This window comes from Notothenia rossii (assembly GCF_949606895.1).
Source record: "Notothenia rossii genome assembly, chromosome: 4".
In the NCBI taxonomy this organism is placed as follows: Eukaryota; Metazoa; Chordata; class Actinopteri; order Perciformes; family Nototheniidae; genus Notothenia; species Notothenia rossii.
In genome coordinates this window covers 48391742-48417284 of record NC_136902.1, presented here as the reverse complement: position 1 = coordinate 48417284, position 25543 = coordinate 48391742, and the positions used below count along the sequence as shown (strand labels likewise).

Here is a 25543-nt window from a genome sequence, read left to right as displayed (position 1 = left end):
TTTTGCGAGTGATGGTGGCAGCGGCGCCGCCAGGGATTTTGGGCCCCATGAAAAGATGTCACATTGGGCCCCACCAACAGACCCAGGCCACGCCAACCAAGCACAATGCTAACCACACCTCCAGAACCGAACCGACTCATTTATGCTTTAAATAACTACCTGTACAGGCTTGCATCTATCTTGTAGTCCAATACTAACTACACAATATTTACTGACACTGAGCGGTGAACATATAAAACTGTGCAGACGTGCAACATTCTGCTGCAGTAGAATTCACTATTTGATATAACACTAACATTCCTGACAATAGACCTCAATAGTCATCTTTTATGGTGTACATGCCTTTTTAATAACATTTTTTAATGGAACATTCATAAATCAAAATAAATATAACTTAAATATACATGACCTCTTTAATTAAAATAAAGTGAACATTAACACCAATATTATCATTGATAAAATGCTATAACAAAAAAAATAACATAAGCAGCAGATTTTTTTATTATTATTACTACAAAATAAGCGGGTATTAAAGTGTAAATGGACAACAAAACGGAAATGCCTGATGGTGGTGCTAAATCAGAGCCTATTACCTGTTCTCAGTCTTTTTCTCATCATGCATCTTGTGTGTAGTGATCCAATATCGTTACCATAGCCTTGCCCTTTAACAGTTATTACGAGCCCTGGCTCAGCCTTACTCACCAAGAGCCCAGCGCCTAGCCTTCTTACAGGCAAAGTCACTGATCAAGTCCTTGAAGTCCAGCTTTCTAGCCAACTGGCTTTCAATGGACAGCATGGCAAGGCTGCAAAGCCTTATGGGGGGACAGGGCTGCGGAGCCTAAAGATGGATATGTTGGTCCTGGCACAAGGGGGAGGGACAACTGATTTATATGAATAGCTGCTAAAAATATACCTGCATTTATGAAATGTCAGCTAAAAGAGGAGTAATATTAAAAACCTCTGAATTTTCTGTGAAGATATTAACAGTACTTAAAGGTGGGCTAGGTCATTTTGGAGAAAGCTCGAGTGCGCTATAATTTGCAACCGGAAAACATCTTCCACTTCCTCACAGAGCCCCTCCTCCAACACACACAAACGCACACATGACCAATGAGGGCACGAGATAAGTTTGTGCACAGATGGAAGGCTGACAGGCAGGTAGGCCATCCAGTTATTTTAGCCGGGCCGGCTAAAATTATTGGTCATGCTTTTTACAGCGTCACGGCTTCCACAGATGATATTTTTTTATGGATTTTTTTTTTAATGCAAAACATTACAATTATTATTTACAATGGACTACGCTTAGCTAACAGACTAATTTCCACCACTCATGGACCACACCCACCTTTTCTTTTGAAAAACTGGGTGACTCACTGTCGCCCTTTAGTCCCTCTCTCTTGTCTTTCTCTCCTTTCTTTTCTTTCTTGAAAGCCTGACTTTGTTAGTCGTTGAGACATCGTACACACGTAAGTACTAGCATCCCTCCTCACATGCTCTCACTAGTCTCTCTCTCTGCTAGAAAGGGCCGTTGCAGCACAGCGTTTGGAGGCAGGACCAAACCATTACATGTAAATAGAGGGGGATGTTCGATGCTTTGGATAATTAACTTTTTGGAAGAAAATAAGTTAAATGAATCATAAGTTTAGTGAGTACATTATCAATATGACGTTATATTAATGTTAATTATTGATGATTGATGAAAGGTTACTTAAACATTTTTTTTTAATGTTCTAACATTTTTTGGGGCCCCTGTCAGTCACGGGCCCTTAGAATCATCCTAACGTTTCACCCCCTTACGGCGCCCCTGGGTTGAGGCTTAAAGGCTAGCGGGAGTTGGGTTTGCACTTCAGTCATTTTTCTTTTGGTACCGGTGATATTCACATTCAGGTGATGCCTTTTCAAATGAGTGTGCAAGTTTGATGTATTGCCAGCCGCGTAATCAATTTTAGCTTAACAATGCTGACAAACAGCTTTGGTTCGGTCCACCTGTCTTTGTCCATCATCCTTGTATGTAACTGCGAAACCAAAATGTTCCCAAACGAGCTCAACTTTATCTGCATTCGCCATTTCGACAGTTCCTCAAATGACTGACTAAATTTGAACGCATCCCTGTGACCAGCTCTCATAGTACTCTTGTCCAATGAAATGACTTGCTCGCTCTATGACGCGTTGAACCCAAGCGGCAAACTCTGGGGAAGAGCCGGGACGCCAATGCGGAAGTGCCTCAAACTGCAGTTCATCTAGTGGCCAGTAGGGGCAGTCTGCAGAAGGGAGCAATTTCCATAGACCCCAATGTTAAAATGCCCAACTTTAGAGCAGAATTAAACATGTTTACATCGTGGTTCAAAAAACGATATTCTCTGTATAGTTAGATCCCCCCTTCATGAATATGGATTGGGGGGGTGAATTTTTTTTCAACTCATCTGTTTAATTAATATTAAGCCTTAAAGCTTTTGCATAAATTAGGGCGTGGTCACTTTGATGGACATGTAAAAGCCTCACTGTCAGCTAACAGCAGCTTGTCCACTCTGCTAGGCTACAACCATAGAGGCTACAACGTTAGTTAGTTGTAGTTACTGTACTTGACCCTTTAGCTTTAGCCGTGTTCGTGGTGATTGTTCCTTTTAGGGAATATTGTGACAAATACCAGACAATTAAAATGTTGTGCTGTGCGCTTGAATATACTAACAGAACTTCCAAGAAGTCTAAAATGATAATATTATACATGTACCGTTCACAGGTGTTTTGTATGCTTGGTAGCTTAGCTTGTTACTTATTAGCCAGCTAAGGACGTAACCCTTTATACATACATATACATTTTAGTTTATGATTCAGCCTTGGGTAAGACTTTTATAGTCTATGGCTATGACGCCCATAATGCTAAACGGGAGCAAATGTTAATAGGGGACCCAATTATCCCAGTGGTGGCCGCCGGAGCTAACGGAGCCGCAGGGGGCTAGCTCCAGCCGGCGTCCCGGAGCTAGCCCACTGCACAGTGGTGGGCCGTCAGGGCCAGCAAGGCCTTCTCTGCTGGCCTAAACATCATCAGAATATAAATTAAATGTTGATATATTTTTTCCACAAATATGTATTAAATTATTCCCTGTAGTCTATTCTCTTCATTTCATAGCTTTCCTCTTGGTTGCGCTGCTTCCAGCCTCAGAACGAGATTTGGAGGGTTGGCCTTTATGTTAGAGCTTTTATCCAATCATATTTCAGCCATAATGTGTTGCCAGGGTCCAAGAAATCTGCCCTTAGGCCTTCAGAATCAACAGTGCGGGCGCCTGTAGATTAAAGTGAACGGAAACAAAACTGTGGCGTTAACCAATCAGATTTTGAGTTGGCGACAACGGGCCAGCTAGCAGGCGTACGATGACGTTAGCACGTGCACGTCTTTTGATTGGATACGCACTATTGAGAGGCAGAGCTATGTAGAGCTAGCAAACTGAACTTGAATTTGAACGAGCTAATTTGTGTAGATTTCTACAAGCTGTTTTTTTTCAACCCACAATGGCTGAAGGAGGAGAAGAGATCGATTTGGTCGCAGATATTACAACGCCATTTTCAAGACGAACTTTTCAAGAAAAGCTAGACATCGTGAGAAGAGAACGGCCAACCCCGACGCTAGCGAGCCTATCACAGCGGGGGAAAGGGTTTGTCCGCCACTTTCAAATCACTAACTACGAGCGGTACCCCTGGCTCACAGCCTCCGAGAGGCACTGCAAATTGAACTGGGAATGCCTGCTATTTGCAACTGATCGATTTGGTGTTTGGAGCCACACTGGATTTGCAAACTTGAGTTGTCTAACCAAGGCAGCAACGAGACACCAAAGCACGGCTGGGCACTTACAAGCAATGGTGCTTTTGAAAACCTTTGGGGACACCCGAGTGGATCTACAGCTCAACGAACAAGTGCGCCGGGAAACGGAGCTCCACAACGAAAGGGTGAACAAAAATAGGGAAATATTGAAAAGACTGATTGATTGTGTCCTGTTTTTTGGTAAACAGGAACTTTCATTTAGGGGACACGATGAAAGCGCCGAGTCCAGAAACAGAGGAAACTACGTGGAGCTTCTTTCTTTGCTTGCTGAGAACAACACAGACTTGCATTACCACCTGTCCACAAACAAAGTGTTTACTGGGACGTCAGGCAAAATACAAAACGACCTGATTTATGCTATTGCTGAAGTGATGGGAGAAGAGATCAAAATGGAGATTAAAAAAGCACCCTTTGTCGCTGTTATGGTGGACGAAACGACAGACGTGGGTAATGTAGCACAACTGGCACTTGTCCTGCGTTATGTGACGGACACAGGTGTCAAGGAGCGGTTTGTCAGATTTGAAGATGTTACAAGCGGCAAGCGAGCTGATGACATTGCCGCTCTTATTTTCCGTTTCATGGAGGAATATGAATGTAGTCTGGATAAAGTTGTGGCACAGTGTTATGATGGCGCAGCGGTCATGGCATCTGGACTAAACGGGGTGCAGGCTAAAGTTAAGGAGAGGGCACCTATGGCCTTATTCATTCACTGCTATGCACATCGACTAAATTTAGTACTGACTCAAGGGGCCTCAAAGCTTAAAGAATGCAAGGTCTTTTTTGCCAGCCTCAATGGCCTTGCAGCATTTTTCTCCAGATCCCCTAAGCGCACGCAACTGCTGGATGACATTTGCAAGCGTCGTCTTCCTAATGTTGCACCAACGCGGTGGCAATATACATCGAGATTGGTCAATGCAGTCTTTGAGAAGAGAGTTTCCCTAAAGGAGGTGTTTGACCACATACTGGAACATCATGAGGAGTATGATGGGGATACTATGCTTAGCGCTGATGGATTTAATGCACGTCTGGATGATTTTGAGTTTTGTTTTTTGCTTGAAAAATTCAATGGGATTTTTAAGCATTCAGATGTGCTCTTTGGAATACTACAGAAACAAACATTGGATGTACAATTCTGTCTGACAAGGGTGAACGAGTTTTGTGACACAATTGAGCGAGAGAGGTGCCAGTTTCGTCAGATCTACGAGGACACAGCGCGCATCTCAAGTGGTCCGAGCGCACGCAGAGGCCCACGTACAGCACAAGGAGACCTTCGCGCATACTACCAACAACTCCACAGCAATATTCTGGACAACATTCTTTGCCAGATACGGAGTAGGTTTCAAGACCACGAAAAATTAATGTTTCTCTCCCTCCTGGACCCCCAGCACTTTCAGACCTACCGGAAAAAATTCCCGCATACAGCCTTAGCCAAATTAAAACAGAGTCACGGAACACTGTTCGATCTGTCCCGGCTAAAAACAGAACTGACTGTAATGTATGCCATGACTGATTTTGAAGGGAAAAGTCCCACTGATCTCCTTGATTTCCTTAAGCAGAAAAATCTGAGTGAGAGCATGGGGCAGCTTTACACATTGGCATGTGTGGCAGTGAATATCCCTGTGTCCACTGCTTCTGTCGAGCGGTCATTCTCGGCCTTAAAGCGAATTAAAACTTATGCCAGAAATTCTACTGGACAGACTAGGCTTTCATCATTAGCCTTCATGTCTATAGAAAATGACTTATTGGTGGAACTGAAACGCACAGATAAACTGTACAACAGAGTCATTGAAGTCTTCTTGAGGAAAGAAAGGAGGATGGATTTTGTATTCAAATAATCAGTTGTTTTGGTGAGTACAAAGCATTTTATTTTTTATTTTATTTTAATATATTTTTGTCATTTTATGTCGTTAATATTAAATCAATATTAACGAATTAATATATATGTAATTAAAATGACAAATATATAAAAAATAAATGTTTGATGCTTCTGCAAGAGATATAGAGATGTGTGTGGCGCACTGGCTCAGCTGTGCAGTAAAAGTACTCAAGGAGACTTGTTGAATTGTTTTGGTTTAACCTTTATCAAAGTGGACATTCAGTTCTAGGAATACACTTTCACCACTGTCGCAAATATATCCTCATGAACAAATGCAAATTATTTGTTTGTTTTCTTTTATTTTCAGTGAATAGTTTGTGTCTTTATCGTCACGTTTCTTAAATGAAACTGCTTTGGGTGCGACAATGCGCTGTTTAGTGAACAAACTTGGTTTGGTGGACTTAATACAACTTTGTAGACTAATGCCTTAAAAGCCCCTTTTATTTTTAAGTTTTGACCGTATCCAAGCGATCTTAAAGCTGGTAGTTTAACACTCTTAATTGTAAATGCGGATATATTGATTATAAATGCTTCGGAAATATTAATATAACTCTGTTGTACTTGACTATGTTAAGGTGATGCAACGCCCGGTTATACTGCGTTTCTGTCTAAATGTATAGTTTCTAGAGCCATGGCGTCATAATGATGGTATTAAGAGGTGGAATAATTCAGGTAGGACTGTGTAGGACATCACTGAAGGCCTAGGTGTGAAATGCACGGCCCGCCACTGCCACTGCGGCTCCGTTAGGTCCGGGCGGTGGAGTCCGTCTTTTTTGAACGTGTGAATGACAAGCATTAAGAATAACAAAATATAGCTAATTCTCTTGCAGATGGTATATGTCTCGTCTGACGGAGAGCACCAGAAGTCACTCCGGCACTTCAGAAATTGCTAGGGGTGGGCGATATCACAAAATCTGGATTCGATCCGATACCAAGTATTTCAGGGCCAGTATCGCCGATACCGATACCGATACTTTTTTCTAATGAAACGCGTCTTATGTACTTTCATATAGGGGAGAGCTGCATGACATGATTTTTGAGCTGAAATAATCATAAATAGACTAAATCTGAATTCATTTTCATGAATAAAGACAGGACAGTTTTTATAGACAAATAAACGTTTTACTTTTGCACATTTAAAGTGCAAACATGAAAAATAACAATACAAAGTGGCCAGAGTAGTGAACTGTCTTCTTGCACACATCACAGTTCACTAAATTTGAATTGCCAGTTGTGAAATTGCTCCACACAACGGTCCTCTTTCTCTCAGCCATCATGCGCGTGTGTGTGTTGCACTCGCGAGTCGCTGGCTGCTGCTGTCCTGCCCTGCTGGCTGCTGTCAGTCAGCTTGATAATCGGCGTTCAGGCAGGGAGCGCGCTGCGCGTGCGCGAGCCTCCAGGAGAGGAGGACAGCAGTGGAGAGAGAAGAAAAGAGCATATATACTTGTGTTCGTCTGCACATAGTTTTTTGAAGAAATTGACGAGTAGAGGAGACGGGGAAAAAAAGTATAAAAGTATCGATCCTATTGCTCTAGTATCGATATTTTGAAACGTAACGTAATATCGGAAGTATCGATATTTTGGGATCGATCCGCCCACCCCTAGAAATTGCAGTACCCATAAGGAGCCGTACACATGCCGCAGTTTTTGCGTGGCTGTGTCTTAGTTGAAAGCCCAGTGGCGATCTGTTCATCTGTCATACTGATCATGCAGTCAATAACTTTGTTGTTATGAGCATCTGGTTAGCTAGCTATGCTAACGAATATAATAAGCTTTTTCTACAACCAGTGAGGTAAAAGCACATCTTTATATGATCATTATAGTTATAAAAAAATAAGAGAATAAAGTAAACAGGTATAAAATACTATATGACAGTAAAGAAAAGTTGTTATTAATAAACAAGAATACAGTTTAAAAGGGGAGTGATTTGTAAAATATTCATAAAGAAAAAGAAAATCTGCTTACAGTTGTGTTTCATCTGGGTGTTGAGAGGTGTATCCATAGATCTCTTAATGTTGCTCTCAAAGTGCACCAGATTGATGCTTTTAACTTCAACATTTAAAAAAAATCTTCCCGGGGGAGAATGGACCCCCCCCCTAGAGGAGATTGGGTCCCCCCATCACTTAAATCATGTCCACATGAAACTAAATACATTTGCACACATCTTGTGTCCATATCTTTCTGTTTTGGTGGTAATGCCACAACCGTGCACATGCATGCATGCACGAGTCATGGTAAAATATCTGGATTAAGAGGTTGCTTTTTCTTTGCACAGCATGAAAGAAAGGCTAAATGAATGGGCTGTGATTTTAGTATTTTTAAGCAGAGGTCAATCATTTGTACGGCCCTCGGAGGATGTTGAAAAAATTGAAATGGCCCTTGAGAGGAAAAAGGTTCCCCACCCCTGATATAGGGGAACTACACTATTAGCAGTAACTTGGTATGCATGTATTTCATGTTAGTTTAGCGTCTTAGCCTGAGCTAGCTCTGTTTACTTCCAGTTCGGAGGCAGCAGGTCCCGCCTCGGCTCCGCCTCTTTGCCCTTATTTGGAGCAGGCGGGATTAGACTCTGACGTCGCTGTCAAGCCGTTAGTGGCCGACTCCGCCTCAGGGCTTCTCGGCAACTCTGCAGAATCCTATGGGTGACGTCACGGACACTACATCCATTAATATATACAGTCTATGGTTGAACCCAATGTGAGCAAATTACTCTGAATGCTGCGACGCAGCACCTGAGATTACTTCCCAAAAGTTGTTCACGTTTTCTATTTTTTACGTGTAATGTTATATTCGTTCGGTACACTTCGGTACACACGTATACCGAACCGAAGGGCCCATACCGAATAATTTCGGTACGAATACCGTTACACCCCTACTATAGATACAGGAGATATTAACATGTGAGTGGCTGGACGCACATACGGTGCTCCGGGGTTTAGACTAAAGTACATAACAAAAAAAAACAGAAATGTTTGTGTCTTTTTCTTTCCTCTTCTAATTGACAACCAGGTCTAATTAAAGGTGAAATGCAAACTGAGTATTAGGGTTATTCCCACATCCATCTACGGCTAACTGGAGAATCAGCTCTGCAATAAAACGTGTCTTTGGGCTGTCATGGTATTGATAGATAGATAGAGAAAATGACCCTGAAAGTGCAGGTTGCTTAGAAAATGTAAAGACTAAAAAACCTGCACTATTGTGAAACTCAGACCGTATTTCAGGTCGGGATGATTGGACTAACAGGAACGTGCCCTAGAATGTGTTTGATCAGATTGGCTGCACCTTGCTAGATCACGTCACATTGAGTTGCAGCAAAATTGAGGCAGGTTGTATTTTTATGCGGACGACCTTGCGTTGTTTTGTTGGAGTGCGTAGGATCTAGCTCTGCGTCAAAACACCAGTTCCATTGAAATGAATAAAGCTTCTTTACTTTAAAGCAGGATTCAGGTTGGTCACTGATGGAGTGGAAATACGGCTTCCACAATGTTTCAGCTCTATAAAACAGAAGCCGGAGTCCACATTGCAACAGATGTTTGCAACACAAATAATCACCAACCTGATCCTGACTCTTGTCCTTTATCAGTAGTTGACAGAGTGGTAAATCAAACATTCAATCTCACACACTTTCAGTCAGCTGTTCTGTGGAGTTTGCATTAAATTCCACATTCAGATTTTTTTTTCTGGTTCAGGGTTCCACATGGCGGATCTGTATGTAACTACTGCTAATCCCACCCTGGGCTGTGGATTACTAGTTTTGCCCTTGTGTGGGCTTTCAGATGGGGAACAAGTCAAGCAGCCAGCCGCTCTGCCTTAACGCCAGCTCCCAGGGTCAGGGCAGCCCTTCGAAGAATCTGGAGGTGTGTGTGTGTGTGTGTGTGTGTGTGTGTGTGTGTGTGTGTGTGTGTGTGTGTGTGTGTGTGTGTGTGTGTGTGTGTGTGTGTGTGTGTGTGTGTGTGTGTGTGTGTGTGTGTGTGTGTGTGTGTGTGTGTGTGTGTGTGTGTGTGTGTGTGTGTGTGTGTGTGTGTGTGTGTGTGTGTGTGTGTGTGTGTGTGTGTGTGTGTGTGTGTGTGTGTGTGTGTGTGTGTGTGTGTGTGTGTGTGGGTGTGGCTGTTTAGCGCGGGTTTACTTTTAGCGGGCCCCGCAGTAGTCCGACTCTGTCTCAGCATGGTGCCGCAGTCAGCATTGTTGCATATTTCATGTCCTGATGAGAGCTTCCACCTGCTGACACAGGCAAAGTGACAAAACAATATCCACCCAGTTCCCCCCCCCCCCCCCCCCCCCCAAACACACACCAGCCCTGAACACCATCATCAATCCAGCCTCTCTCTCTGCCTCTTTTGCCTCGCCTCATCTCACACGCTCACTCGCCACAACTCCCTCCGCTCCGATCCCACTTCGGTCTGCGCTGCTCTCTCGTTTCCCTTTTGTCATTCGCCCCCCCCCCCCCTTCTCACCCTCAGCACTGTGCCCTTCTATCTTTGAATTCTTGAATTCTCCCACAGTACAACAACCTTTCCCTCTGGTTCCTACAAATCACTGCAATAAATCCATCCAACATAAAACACACACACACACACACACACACACACACACACACACACACACACACACACACACACACACACACACACACACACACACACACACACACACACACACACACACACACACACACGTAGGCCTACTTAGTCTCAAACACGTTTTTTTTAGGGGGGGCTTTGTGAATATGTTCAACGCTGAAGCGTGCATTTTTTGATCCAGTTTAGGTCGCTGGTCTACAACTAAGATTAGAACTGTGAGTCATATTGATGCTTAATTAGCTTTGAAACAATGACTGGCCACATGTAGTTTCATGTTAAACAGTTTTTCTTACAACAGTAATAGGTCTTTTACACGATACCCTGTTCATATTTTCTTTCTCTTTGTAAATGAAGATGGTCAGGAGGTGTAATCCACATGCAGCCCGTTAGCCCGACAGTACCGCACAGGCAGGGTGAGCACCTGATCAGGTCCAAATCACTGCACCGAGACTAGCCCAAATATCACCTAAACAGGGACAGGTATACCATAACTAGGCCACATACAGTATTTATATACAAAGTAGGCCAAAATACATAGAGTAAAACCTCACACGGTTGTTGTCCCCGCTCCCAAAGCCTACTGGATTAGTAACTGTTCCTGCACACTGACATGCATGATCCGAGGTAAAAAAACTATCACACGGGACTGATGGAAAAAATGGCACCTATGATATGCCAGCTCAGCATGTAGCCTGAATTTGTGGCTTTGAACCAGAACCGTCATCATAAGTTATTTCCTTTCCTTCACCTCAGTTTTCCTGTCACTTTGAGCTATCTCGTAAATCCCAAAAGACAGCAATATTCCCACTGTACTTGATATCCTTAATAATACAAAATATAATTTCTTTACAAAACCACTATTTAAATATGGAGCATTCAGATCCACACTGTGTGTGTGTGAGAACACACTGTTAGAGTCCTGCAGGCAGCCTCTTCCTCTTTCTGACCACTCTTTCTTGGACCATACTATCCATTAGCGAGCATTTAATCACTGCACCATTTACTGGAAACTGCTGTCCATCTGTTCGGTGTGTATTTGAGTATTCAAATTCAAAAGCATGACAAAAAAGAGCTCCAAAGTAAGCAGAAATTCTTCTTGAAACTATCGCTGTTATAGTATGGGAAACACGACTGCCTTCCCGCAATAAAACGCATAAGAAGAGGCAGGCGGGTGGAAACTGCTGAGTTGCAGCTACAGCTTCAGTTTTCCCCTGAACGCATCCTTCTGCAGCAGCGAGTGGAACGAACTCAACTGGGCCACGAAGGGCCTGAAAAGTACATGCATGCCCTCGGGCTGCACTGAAAAACTGAAACGTTGACTTTAATGTATTATGTCAACAAATAACACAGAATTGAATTAGGTTCGTTGAAAGCAATATTATTAAATTGAACCTAAAACTAATTATTTAAACGTCATATTATTGCTTTCAACTAACAAGTAACATAATACATTTAATTAAAGTGAATGGTTCAGTTTTTTCAGTGTGTGAATATAGAATACCCAGGATCCTTCCTGGAGAATGAAGCACACAGAACATGTTCTCTTATCACTTCCTGTGCGGAGGTCTCAGTCTGTGGGAAATGGTTTGGTTTTGTTCAGATGCAGCGCTGTATTTTTTCCCAACCTGGGATACATACTTCTTTACATTCCATAGTTGCTCTTGTTCATATGGGCATATAAAGAAGTATGTCCCCCAAGCAGGCCACTGTCCTTGGTGGCGCATCAGCCCCCCCCCCCTCCCCCTCCCTCCTGCTCCTCCTCTCCCCCACACCCACTCAACGGGGAGTAACAAATGTTGAATCAGGATCCACACAGATCCCTGAACGCCCCCCCCCCCCCCAGATCGTGGCACCCCTGGGCCCCCCCGGACTCCACTGACTCAGATAGGGTAATGAACACATACTATGCGTACACAAATACACACTTAAATGGTTATCACGCTAAAACGACTTTTCTTAACACTGATTTGATTGTGACTAGCACACAATTTAAGCAGTTTGCACCACTGAGAAAAACACAACTAACCATTTTATACGCAGAAACTCATATCATGTCGCAAAATCAGACATACAAAATATCACAAGGAGTTATTTATTCACCACTCTATCAAAAACAAAGGAAGCAAAGACACTTGTAAAAATGTAGAATATTGTATTATATTTATATTAAATGTTCCTAAAAGAACACATAGTTTAAAATACTGCAACACTACATCACAAATACAGTGCCCCCCCATCTGTCCGCTTTTCATTGACATACTGTACACTATGAAGCAGTTTCACTCACACACAAACACACACACACACACACACACACACACACACACACACACACACACACACACACACACACACACACACACACACACACACACACACACACACACACACACACACACACACACACACACACAAACTTATTTCCCCTTGAGTGTCACACCTAGAGGTTCAGCTGCAGTGGTGGCGTGAAGAGAGGGGGGGGTGGGCTGAAGGGAAATGAGGGAGATGTTGCACTTACCTACAGGCAGATGTTGCGTAGAAGCACCCCCCCCCCCCACCCCCTCTCTCTTACCCTGCTTCAGCTGGGCCGATGCACCAAAGAGAAAGGAGAGAGCGGAGAAGAAACAGAGAATGGGAAAAAGGAGAGGTAAAAGAAGAAGAAGAAGAGGAGGATGAGGAAGTGCTTCTCTCTCTTCCCTCAGTGCGTGTCCCCCTCTGCAGTCTCTCTCTCTCTCTTACATCCTCCCCCCCCCTTCCTCACACTGAAAACTTTTGTTCCGGCGTGCAGCAGCTCGTCCTCCGCGCTGAGAGCCATCCCTCTATCTCCCTCTTTCTGTACCATTCACCCCCCCCCCCCTCACTCACTGTCCCATGCAGTCTATAGGCTACCATGCCTGTATGCAGTCTCCCCCGACTGCCCACTCCTCTCTTTATAGTATGTGCTCTCATTGTCTCTCTCTCTCTTGTGCTCACACACTCCCTCTCTCTCCTCCTCCGTTTCCTCCACTCAAACTACACTTACAGTCCCACACTGAGCAGGGTGGGGGGGTAGAACAGCATATGTCGCGTAGCACGGGGACAGGTTTAAAGGGAGAGCACACTGAAGGAATGTCAATGTGTGAAGCTGCTGTGCATATCTGACAATCTGTAAATGCATGTCAGCGTGCAGTGTGTGTGTGTGTGTGTTCAATTGCCCTTGTTGCTTGAGTGAACCCCATTCACCTGAGACCCCCTGCCCCCACCCATTAGCCTCAGTCCCTGATCGACAAGCACCCGTACACACACCTCCCTCCTCAGCTGTCCCCCCCCCTTCCCTGTCCTCCCTGTCCTCTCACGGATCAATACCAATTTATAGGCAAATGCACAAAGGCTGAGTCGCGCTTTTAATGAATTGAACCATTGCTAACGTCAGGCATCTAAGGAAACCTGTGGGGGTGCAGCAGGAAGCACATCGGGGTTATCGGGAGTGTGTGTGCCTTTGTGCAGATGTGTGTGTGTGTGTTAGTGTGAGTTATGTTTGAACAGCCGAGACTGTGTCCCAATTTCCAAATCCCTTCAAGTGTGTGGTGGCACAAAGATGATGCCATTTGAGACGTATAAACTGAGATTTGTGGCAAAAGAATAGGGTGGGAGACGCCCCAGCATGCACCGCTTCAGGAAGCGTTGCCAAACTGCAATATCAGGAAGTCTTTGTCTCGTCTTTGGCGCTCAACCTTTCACCTTGAATGACAATCACGACTAATCAAATCTCTATGAGAGAGGCTGACACAGCACAACATTCTCAATACTTGATTTTCAGACACCTTTTTTTGCGATGTTAGTTACTGCGCCAAAGTAATTGCTATGGTGTTTTGACATAACATAAAAATAGTTAGAGCAACGTAGAAGCGTGGACAGCAGTCACGAAATATACACATATAGTAAAAGGAATGTAAATATGAAGAGATATAGTTGTATGTAGTGTAGTGTGTAATGTAGTGTGTCTTCACAGTGAGGTGTAAAATGTATATTTGTAAAAGCAGCTGAATGTGAACATTATTTCCACTTTTCCTCACGACAGAACCCAGCTCTTGTGCCTGGTCCTGCACTTTGAACACTCAATCTGCCCAAGTGTATCATCTGCACCCCTACATGAATATGTCATTCTGTGTAACCCCCCAGAAGCCATTTGTGTTCCTACCACAGAATAAGTAGTGCCATGGGGGCTGTGCACATCAGCCTGCCCGCCTAGTAATTAAACTAAAAGTCTCTTCCATAAATCACACTTGTCCTCTCCCTCATTCCTCCTCTCTTTTCTCTCCCAGTGGTGGAAGGAAGGTTTTGTAAATCACCAGCCACGTGCCCCCCCACCAACACGCAGACTCATTCCGGCACGACACACATTTCAAAGAATTAAGCTGCCTATCCAGTCCGGCCTCTGCGCCACCAGCGTCCCAATATTCCGGGCACTGGGCAGGAATTACAATTCTCCAGGGACACTGCTGTAGATCTGCAGATAGGGCGGTGTGTTATATATGTGCCCATAGACGCAGGAAGTGGATGGAATTCACCAACATCTGCCATGACTTCTGTAATCCTGACAATGGGGTGCAGTATCAAAAGGCATTTTTTATCCCAATAAACCAGTCAGAAACAGATAACAATATAAATCCTCTTGCCCCGTAAACCTTGTTCCATACTCTCAACATTCATTGAGTTAAGTTAACTCCATATAAAGCATAGTCTCACACCCTGTGGGACTGCTTGCTAGACAGAAAGACATATCACCTTCTAACAGCTGCGTGTCTACTTTAACCGCGACAACTATCTCCTGCAGGGCCGTGACACCAGACACCCCCCAACTCCTGTCAGGCTCGGGACGCTTGACGGGCAGCTGAGCGCCGCTGATCTCCCTGTTATCTGCTAACTGGGTATAACTAGCCAGGCAGCAGGAGAGAGACAGAGGGATGGCAGCATGTGCGCAACACTTTTAGATCCGGGCTTCTACTTTGAACATCTCGAGTGTGTCCCGTCTAAAGATAGAGCCCAGGTCCCGGGGAGCTTAACGCTGGTGCACATTACAACATGCTCATGGTGTTTCCGCTGATGAATCTCAGCTGTCCTGGAGGCAAATATAGTAATGCTTAAACACCACGCATTTCTGCTGCTGCCATATTTTTGTGTTGCGGACCGTATGCTGCATCAGAAATACTTGTGAGAAAAATGCTTCGTTAATGGGAAATATATATTACTTTAAAACACCATTTTTTTTCCGTCAACTATATTTTCATTCATTTATAAATTTAAATAAATTCAACATGCACATTTAATATTAAAATAATTGGCAAACTAATTAGATGTAACCTTTATCATATTGTTTTAAAGATAATAAAATACTTAAAATGATTATCCTAAATTAATTCCAGTGTATATCAGTACAGCCAAAAGCAGCTGATTAGGAAAGTCTCCGGAGTTAACCCTTGACCTTTAACCTCATGCGATAGCGTGGGGATGCTTCAGTTCCAACATTGGCTACAACATTTCTTACAATGTGTGTGCAGTGATGAATAAATAAAAAGACTCTCTCCAGCTCCGTAACTTCCAACAAAGCAGCTGGTGGAAAATAAAAACTGTGCAGTTTGTGAATGGGACACTGACACACACATATTCAGCGAGTAAGCACACACAGAAATAATTCTACAAATATCTAAACCCACACAGAGACACCTACCGTAGAGGAGGTAGTGGTCCACAGAGGGACGGCGGCCCGCAGAGTGAGCAGCGCTGCAGGCTCCCTCCTCCCGAGAGCTGAATCAGCGATGGAGTGTTTAAGGTTGCGGAGAGGAGGAGAGGAGGAGAGGAGGAGGAGTGAAAGAGAGGAGAAGAGGGTCACAGGACTTGCCTCTCTCTCTCTTACTGGATAGGGTAAAAAAAAGGAGGCGGGGAAGAAAAACAAGAAAAAATCCCTGTGCAGGTAGAAAGGAAAGCAAAAGTATTGGGCAGTTTAAAAGGCACAGCGCTTTGTGTGAGAGGTTGCAGTTTGAAGTGATGATGGGGCATTGAAATGCGTCAGGCTGCCCCCCCCCGCACCACACCAGGCCATGTAAAGTTAGGACAGCTGATCGGACCGCCCGAGAAGGAGATGGAGTGAGATATTGAGTGCTGACAGAGGTGAAGGACAAATCGGGAAGAGGGACACAGGGAAGGAGGGAGGGAGGGAAGGAAGAAGTGAGTAAAGAGGGTGGAGAAAACCGGAGAAATACAAAATTGAGAAGGAAAAAGCAGATTCAATTTATAGAAGAATAAAAGAAAGGAAAGGAGGAATGGAGGAGTGCTGAAAGCAAGGAAGGAAACAGGAAAGGAAAAGCATGATGGGCGGAAGGAAGGGAAGTGCAAAGTTTAGGTGTCGGAAAGGTGGGATAAAAACAAGAAAATGGAAGAAAGGTGGGTAAAAAGGGGCGTTTCAACGGGGATCTGTTAACAGTTATTTCAATTATCTCTTATTCTTTCCTGTCTTTCTCGTCCTTAAGCCTCCATATTCCACTCAGTCACTTTCCCGTTTTGCTGTCCAGCGGTCGGCAAAAACAATTCCTCCATAAAGAGAATGAAGGACTTCGAAAAAAAAATAGAAATTAGAAATCAAGTTGTTCGCATTAAAAAAGGTTCTGGGATAAAAGGTCAACTGATACCGCTCACAGTGTTTGTGCATTGGCTTTTTCAAAAATAGGAGGCAAATTAGAACACTGAAAGAGGGGAGCGAGAGGTTCAGCATGATCAGAGGAAACCCCCCCCGTCCCAGGGTTTTTATACCAAGGTACGAAGCAGGGACGCCCACACCCACACCAGCACGCCACCATAGCCATGCTCCACGGCCTTATTTAGTGAAGCGTGGCAAAAAATAGCCTCCCAAGTGCTGCTGGGGGCTGTCTGGGTAAAAGCGGAAGAGTGGGAGAGTGAGAGGGACAGGGTGGAGGAATCGGAGGTGGGGCGGGTGTCAAGAAAGGTTGGGGATGGTGATCCTGTCACTTTTAATCATTCTCTCCAATTGACTATTCTGGTCTGAGCTTGATTTACTCTTCTTTCTCATGCATCTATTTTCTTTCTATTGCCAGCACTGGGTGTGTCACATTACTGTCCTATTTGCCTAGGATACTTAATCTACTGTACTTACAGTCTGTCTGCACCCTCTCCCTCAGCCAGCTTGTTTTTCCTTGGCTCAGCTCTTTAACATCGCTCCTATATTTGAATTTTGATGTATGTTTCTGGCATAGGCGTCAATTGTGAATGTCAAAATGTGGCTACTGCCATATGGAGCCAAGCAGTAGTTCTTTATAAATAAAATAAAAAATGTCATATGTATGGCCGGAAAAGTCTTCAATTAGTAAATAGTAGGATATTCATGTGTGTTAGCAATTTTAACCCTGACGTGGTTTCTGTATCCTTGGGGATACAGTCATTTGACAGGCAGTGTCTATGTGTGAAGTGGGTATAATAAAATTGTAATATTGGTGTTACATGCGTGTAACATCAGCATAATATGGGTATAAGAGTGGTGTAACATGGGTGTAATAACAGAGTAAAAGGGGTGTAATATAGGTGTAAAATGGGTGTCATATGTGTGTATAGGTGTTATGTGGGCGAAATACGGCTTGTAATTACAGTGTCACTTGTCTGAAATAGTGGTGTTTTAATGTTTAATATGGCTGTAACTACAGTGTAATATTGGTATTATGTAGAAAATACAAATGGTTCAATGTTACATATATTATTTATATGCAATTGTCCATTTAAGAGGTTAATGCGGAACACTGTCACAGGACAAAATAGATCCAGAACAGTGGCAGTTCTATACTAATTTTACTGGGGGGGGGGGGCATTTAATGCATGAAGGAGGAGATTTGATCATTTTTAGTTTAAAGGTGCATGTCATGCTTTTCCGGTTATTACCCGTCCCCTTGTGTGTTACAGTATGAAGGTTTTTCTGCATGTAAACATGTGCAGAGTCAAAACCCTTGAAGAGCAACTTGCAGGTTAGAGACACCAGTGAATAAATGTTTGGAAAATGATGAATACACTAGATTTTCCCAAAAATATACAGAAATATACACTACAGTGACATCTGGCGTCGTTTTAGTAAGACATTTTCACTTCCGCATAAAAAAGCCTCCGCACGTGACCTCCCGCGTGTGACGTAACATGGGGGAAACAAGGGGGAGAGCGGCCGGTCTAACGTATGAATAAACATGGATCACAATGCTAATTTTGACACAGAAGAGGTTGAAAATATATTTATCAAATGCATATGATTATAATGATGAGCCTGCTAGGCGTCCAATAGACCAGAAGCAGCCAAGGATTAGAAAAAATAACGGCCATCGGAGAGAAATGGAGCTTTGGTGTGTGGAGAACCAGTGGAGAACAGAGCAGCTGTCTTGGTGAGTGACCGGCGTTAGCATGTTAGCTATAACGTCAGTCACATCAGAACATTGTAAAGTTAGCAATCATATATCAGGCTATAACTAAAGTAGTATTGATAATATAGTAACGTTACTGGCAGGACTGTTGATACTGAACCATAACAGAAACTAATGCGCAAGTATCAGCCGTATGTCGCGGTACCTAATGCAACTCCACACTACGGTGCTGACCGGAGGGGAGACGCGAGATACGGCTGATACTTGACGATCTGGCAGAGAAAGGTTGTGGAGCCTCCGTTGATATGCCGTTGTAAATGGTTTGATGGAAAGCAGGCGTGTAATCGGGGCGGGTGCACAGCTGATTGCAGCAGGTGAGTGGAGGTTGAGCCGGGAGCCAGGAGTGACAGCCACCACGCCCACACAAACAACACAGACAGGGGGAAACAAACAAACAACACAGACAGGGGGAAACAAACAAACACAAAGGAGACGGCTGGAGCAGTACAGCCACCACAGCGTTACCTAATGTAACGCCACACTACGTCTTACAGTACCGTGTACCGGAGGGGAAAGAGAGCAGCGAAGGGGAGAGAGAGAGAGCAGCGAAGGGGGGGAGAGAGATTGTAATACGGTTTCTTGATAAAGCTGTGGAGACGGAGTATGTGCTGCAGGGAGGTGGACAACGCACCCAGGAACGTGAGAGAAACTGGACTCGATGCCCTGACAGGCTTGAGTTTGTGCAACCTGCACAAACACAAGCTCACCATGATTACAAGTGGTGAAATGCAATGTAAAATTACCGAAAAAATACCAGCTCACTAAATCACAACCGCTCAAACCAACTACAAACTACTACCGCGGATTGGGTTAAGTTAACTCCCCCATGTGACGTAATATGACGCGTTTGACGTATGACGTTAAAAAAAAGTGTTTTTTAGTATCAGAGCTCAAAATGGCTCCTTCTCCTCTGAATTCCTGCCCTTATGCAGTGCATGACATTAAGGATTTTGGGGGATGGCCCTGTGGGCCATCTAAGCTAATTTACAGATGGCCCTGAGCCCAATAGAGATTGCCCTGAAAAATGCGCGTGGACGAAATGGCACGAAGGGTTTGGGGGGCCTCCCCCTAGAACATTTAGATTTTTCCAGGTCTTACTGTAGATGCTGTCTGGTGCATTCTCTAGACTGAATTATAAGATGAACCACCACAATATTATATTGTACAATTTCAATTGTATTCTTCATTTCACTTGTTTGTTTACTCGCTTGCATGCCCTGCATAGCTATAACAAATACTTAAGTTGTTGGTCAAGACACTTTCCATCTGATGAAGGCAAATGCCTTCCCAGATGTAAAAAAGTAGAAAACATTACATTCAGTTATAACTGCCAAAACAAACATTATTTACACTATTATGGCCCCTGTTAAAAATGTTTGTAATGTTATCTACTGTAAATTGGTCAAATGAATGCTTCCTCATCCGGAAGCTGACCGAGCAGCAGTCGAGAGGAGCCGAGCGCATCCGCGAAGCACACAACATGGTGACGTCGGAGTTCCCGTTAGCCGGCAAATCTAAATCTCTTCGGTCAAAATAATTTCCCTTTAGCGCAATACCGCTTCAGTTGCGCCACTTATGTGACAGACAAAAAGAGTATGTGACAGACAATAATAATCAATTCTAATGTCTAACACGTAATGTGGAGAAAGAGATGTCCTGTCTGGGTTGATTGTGCGTTGATCTGTTGGTAATGCCTCGGGGCTCCGGTGGGCATGTAAACAAATGCATAATGCTGCGCTATACTTTGTGGCCTCACCCGGTTGCATAGCGACACTTATTGTTTAGGTGTCTTTTAATAGGCAGGTAGTCATATCATTAGCTAGAACTAGCTGGATCTGATCGATATGGACATAAACGCGAGTGAAGTCTAATCTGACCGTCTGACGGGAGAGAGAGATCAGCTGCTGCTGCTGACGAGTCGACACGCAGCTCTGCATGATCACATGCAGCGGTGAGCGGACAAAACACACACTTCAGGTTAGAATATCACTCGTAGCTGTTTTAATTACCTCTCAAACTACCTAAACTAGTTATAGATATGGTTAGTTTTACTGTTGGGTCACTCATTACTGGATCCGCGAGCTGCATGATACTGGCATAATAGATTGCCCGATCGGGCAACCAGTAGGTGAGGCTTCATTGCCCGAGCTAAATACTAGATGGCCCCGGGCCATCGGGCAGTCCTTAATGTCGAGCCCTGCCTTATGTCTTGTAAAACATATCAAATCCTGCATTAACATTTTTAATTGTAATTTTCAGGCAAGGTTAAGCATAAATGTAGTAAAAAAAAAAGCTGCAAGTTGCTCTTTAAAGTACTGTAAACTGTGTTCGTTTTTCTTCTGTCCAGGAGAGAAGCTTTAAAAAGGAGACTAAATGGAGTCTCTGAAAAGGTTCAATTGGGTACTTTAATTAAAAAAGGCACGGTATGTTACAAGCAGGACATTGTTCAGGTGAGGAGAGAAAAGCTGCAGCTTCCTCTCTAGTGGTCGGCCGAGCAGAAGAGATCCCAAAAAGCTCCGTCACCTCTATATATCTCATTTTGCTCCTCCTCTTCAATGGCGGCTGTGGCGTAATCTTCCGCCCTCCTTTCACCAATGTCCGATATCGCACACAACAGAGGATTTTGACATTGTACATTCAATATATACTTAAACACGCCTCTTCTCCTCATATTCTCTTTCATCACTTTTCATTTAACACATTCTAAACGCTGTAACCAATACTCTAAAAAATACAGAAATACTTCACGGCTGGTTTGGTTTCCGGTCGTTCCGGATGTTGTCACATGCTACCCACGTCTGTAAATAATAACTTTATTCAAATAAACTGTGCTTTCATTCAATATTCAGCAATAGTAATATCTCTACGTCTATAGTTGTAGTGTTAAAATCAGTAGGTTTCGGTGTGCATCACTCCATGTCATTTCGCTACTAAATTCACCTCTATAGGAAATGGTAAATTAGCCACATGCTAAATGCTAACTGGAGATGAAGGATTTTCAGAATGAGAGCTTAACAACTGGTTGTGCACAAGAATTTCTTTTTTTTCAGTATAAAACAGCATTTAAACTGACGGCATGTTTAAGCTACATTATATCATCAAAACATTGATTTTAATTTCTAACAGTCCCTCCTTACACACCTAAAAGGTGTGTATCTAATACTGAAATCAATGAGTTCTTCATCTGAACTTTGCATAGTACATAACTCATATTACAAACATACAATCAAAATGGAATGGTTCAATAGCTCTAACTTTACAAAAATACAAAAAAAATACTTTGACTGTGCTCAAACATAAACGTTTTCTCTTGTGCATAACTTCTAGTGTTTACATTCAATATCATTCTTCAGAAATAGTAGCAATGGCTTGGTATTAGAACATTTCTTTCACCCTCCTTTCACAGAAACCGTTCTCATACCAGGCTCAGTGTTAAGGCACTTGTTTTTACAAAGTGAAAAGAAACAAACCATTATAGAATAGTAATGATTTATAAAGCATGAAATCTACCATATTAGACTAGTATAAAATAATAAAGAATAAAATAAAATATCTTGGATGGTGTAAAGTAAATTGAAAAATAAAATATACTATCTTGGAATAGTGCAAAGTAAATAGAAATGGATTCACTCCCATTTTAATTTGCTCACTTCTTAACATGATATCATTTAAAGAATCACATCAGCTGAACATTCATTGAATAATCTCATCTCTGAACATCCATATCACGTAAACTAACTCATCATTGTCATCAACATCTGTATATTGGGGTGGGTCGTCCTGTTCTGCTAGCATTTGTGACTGTCTCTTCATGAGAAATTTACCCTCACTCCTTTCATACCATTAAGGTATGAAAGTAATATGTTCTCTAGAAGAGGCCGTCGTGATCAATCGGTACGTTAGGACATGGAATGCAACATCTAGGCCTCCCCTGGGCGTCCCTATGTTATCCTTGTACCCTGTGGAGCCTAAACTCCCCCTGGGACTGGTCTCTTAGCCCTACTGGCTTTGGGGTGTTTTGCCACGTTGATTAACTACATAAAAAACATCACTGGCTGTGCTAGTGCACAGATCCCAGTCCAATCCTGTGGCAAGACTGAGTACAAGGTTTTAGTTCCATGATACCACCAAAACCCCTACTCTGGGGTACGGCATTCTAGACAGTCATTTCTGGGAGTAGATTTTGGTCAGTTAAAACAGTTATAGAATTTCATCACTTAAAAGTTCCTCCTCCAGTACCTTTGGGTGGTCTGTTCTAATGATGTGATAAAGTCCCTGAAATGGTGTGAAAACCAGTGGAATATCAATAACTCATTATACTAATTTATCGTAAATTCTGGTCTACTTAAATAACTATGCTAACCCCTTTAACAGTGTGTGGAACCGTGGGTGCCGAGCATGTGATAATTACTCCCTCCTTTAACAAGGATTTTAAAAACAAAAGTCATTTCATTAATGGTTTGTAGTTCAATTCAGGAATTTTCACTTATGGCAGATATGTTTCTCCTTTAAACAACGTCTCTAAATGTCAGGTCATCTGGTGAATGGATGACCTTTAGGAGCTGGTGGCGCTTGTCTTTTAAAACTCATACTCTGGTGCCGTGCGCTCCCTCTGAAGCTGCAAGTAAGATTTTAAAACATCTGCAGAGTGGGTCGAGCGACCCCTTCTCCCTGAATGATATTTATTGTCAAAAATATGCACCATCACAATGAGTGATCCAAGGCCCCGCATGTATTACTCCCAATTATATTCGTTTTTTTTTAAATTAAAATGTGCAATCTCTCTTTGCCCAGTGTCTTTTTAAAACTCTACATCTTGGACGACAAACAAATGTTATTTCCACCTTAACAGTTATCCTGTGGTAATAACTATGCTACAATGGTGAAATCAATACTTTAGATTGGAATACTATCTTTGGCTTGGTACTAGCTCTACCTTTAACATTTTCCATACAAATAAAGATTTGTCTGCTTTTATAGAGTGGTTACTAAAACCATCCCTTTAAACTGTAGGTCTATACTGTAAAAAATTCAATTTTCCCCAAATTCGCACATGAATAAGAATCTACTAAAGAATAATTTGTTTATATGATGAAAAGATTGAATAATATGTTCTACCCTCAGTGTGTTTTTAGAATTATTTAATAGTTTCCTCTTTCTTACAATATAAATGTACCAATTTATTAATTCATGGCTAATAAATATTTGTCTTTACTGGTTCTCATTGGTGAATAAGTGTGTTTATGTGTACACTCACTGACTCCCGTTTTCCTTCTCTCCCCTCTGGTTGTCAAGCCACGACCCCCTCACGTTCTGCCGGACCATGCCAACTCCTCCGTCCTGTCTTCTCCTCCGTCCGACTTCTCCTCAGTCCATCCGCTCTTTGATCCTTCCGCTGTAACTCTTTTCAGTGGCCCAACTGCTTTGCATTTCATCTCCTCCTTTACCGTCTCTACTTTGTTGCATGGAGGGCGTATTCCGCTCTCATGTCCCACACTCTGCTCTTGTGCCCAATACCGTGGCTCAGCTTGGAACTTCATGTCCTGTGGGGGACCGATGAAAGTGTGCCTTTTTATGTCACCTGTTTTGGTTCTGGATGCCTCAGGTGGAGATGGTTCTGGATGCAGTGTTGGAGTTGTTGGTTCAGCTCTGCTTCTCTGTCTGTTCGATGGAGAAGGAGGAGTCTCCTGTGGTGAGGTCTTTTGTCTGCTTGGAAGATGGGGTCGTAGCGGTCTGACAGGCGGGGAGAGAGAGAGAGAGAGAGACAGAGAGACAGAGAGACCTCGGGACGCATTACCTATATTTAATTCTAACACACTGAGGTACAATAAATCCAATCTTTCCCACTCTATTTTCCTAATCATACTATCTTTCTTAGATGTTAAATGTCATCCAAGTCCAGTTAATGTCTTCTAATAATTTTACCATATCCCTAAACATTGTTTTCACCCACTGTAACATGTCTACTCCAATTAACTCTTTCAGGAAACCATTTTCTTCTATACATTTAAATACCTACATGTTTCAAGCACCACATATTTCACACACTATAAAAGAACGTCCCCATATTTATCTCCATCCCAATTCAATCTCACTGTTATTTAGAACCTTAGTAACTTTTGTGACTGGACATATCTGCAATGTCGCCACTATCTGCTGGGGAATCTTGTTCATAGAGTTTGTACGTACAAAGCTGTACTTGTGGGTTAGTAGCCTATTTCTACTGTAATAATTTTCAATAATTGTGCTCCGATCGGTCACTGGTCGTTTGTTCATAAACTTAACAGGGGGTGTTTCTGGTACAGACTAAAACATGGATCCAGTATATTTTAAGATTCCCCTAATCTGTAAATCCCCATCACTTACATATCCCGATCACTTAAACCCATCTCATCATTTGATACAAGTGGGTGCATATAGGGTGGTGAATCATCTTGATTATAACCGCCTCTGGTTTGGGGCCGAGTAGTTCTCACTCCTCCTCTTGTTGCTCAGCTGATCTTTTGGTTCTGGGGATAAGTGAAAGTCTCTGAAACACAGCTGGAGTATTGTTAGTGATGTGGGCATTCTCTATCAGTGAACTAATGGCTCTATGTCTTACTTGATATTGTACTCCCCATCCAACCAACAAGGTCTAAAACTGGACCACTCCCTCCTTGGAGAAGGCCCTAGCTTCGGCATACCTTTTGTTGTTATAAGACCTATGGTTAACTACATGTTATTATTTATTAACTACAACGTCGTTGAAATCAACATATCTGTATAATCATGACACTCCCTCCTTTGAGCATAAAATGCTCAATTAATATTGCAA

General features: G+C 42.9%; 1 long non-coding RNA gene across 1 annotated transcript in view; it reads right to left on the bottom strand.

Annotated features, from left to right (window-relative positions):
- The window catches only part of LOC307035772, a 35895-nt gene extending 18721 nt beyond the window's left edge, over positions 1-17174 (bottom strand). Inside the window, exon 1 of the long non-coding RNA XR_013807179.1 lies at positions 15987-17174. This is a non-coding gene — a long non-coding RNA (uncharacterized lncRNA). The remainder of the gene's footprint in view (positions 1-15986) is intronic.
- Between the last annotated feature and the right edge of the window lie 8369 nt (positions 17175-25543).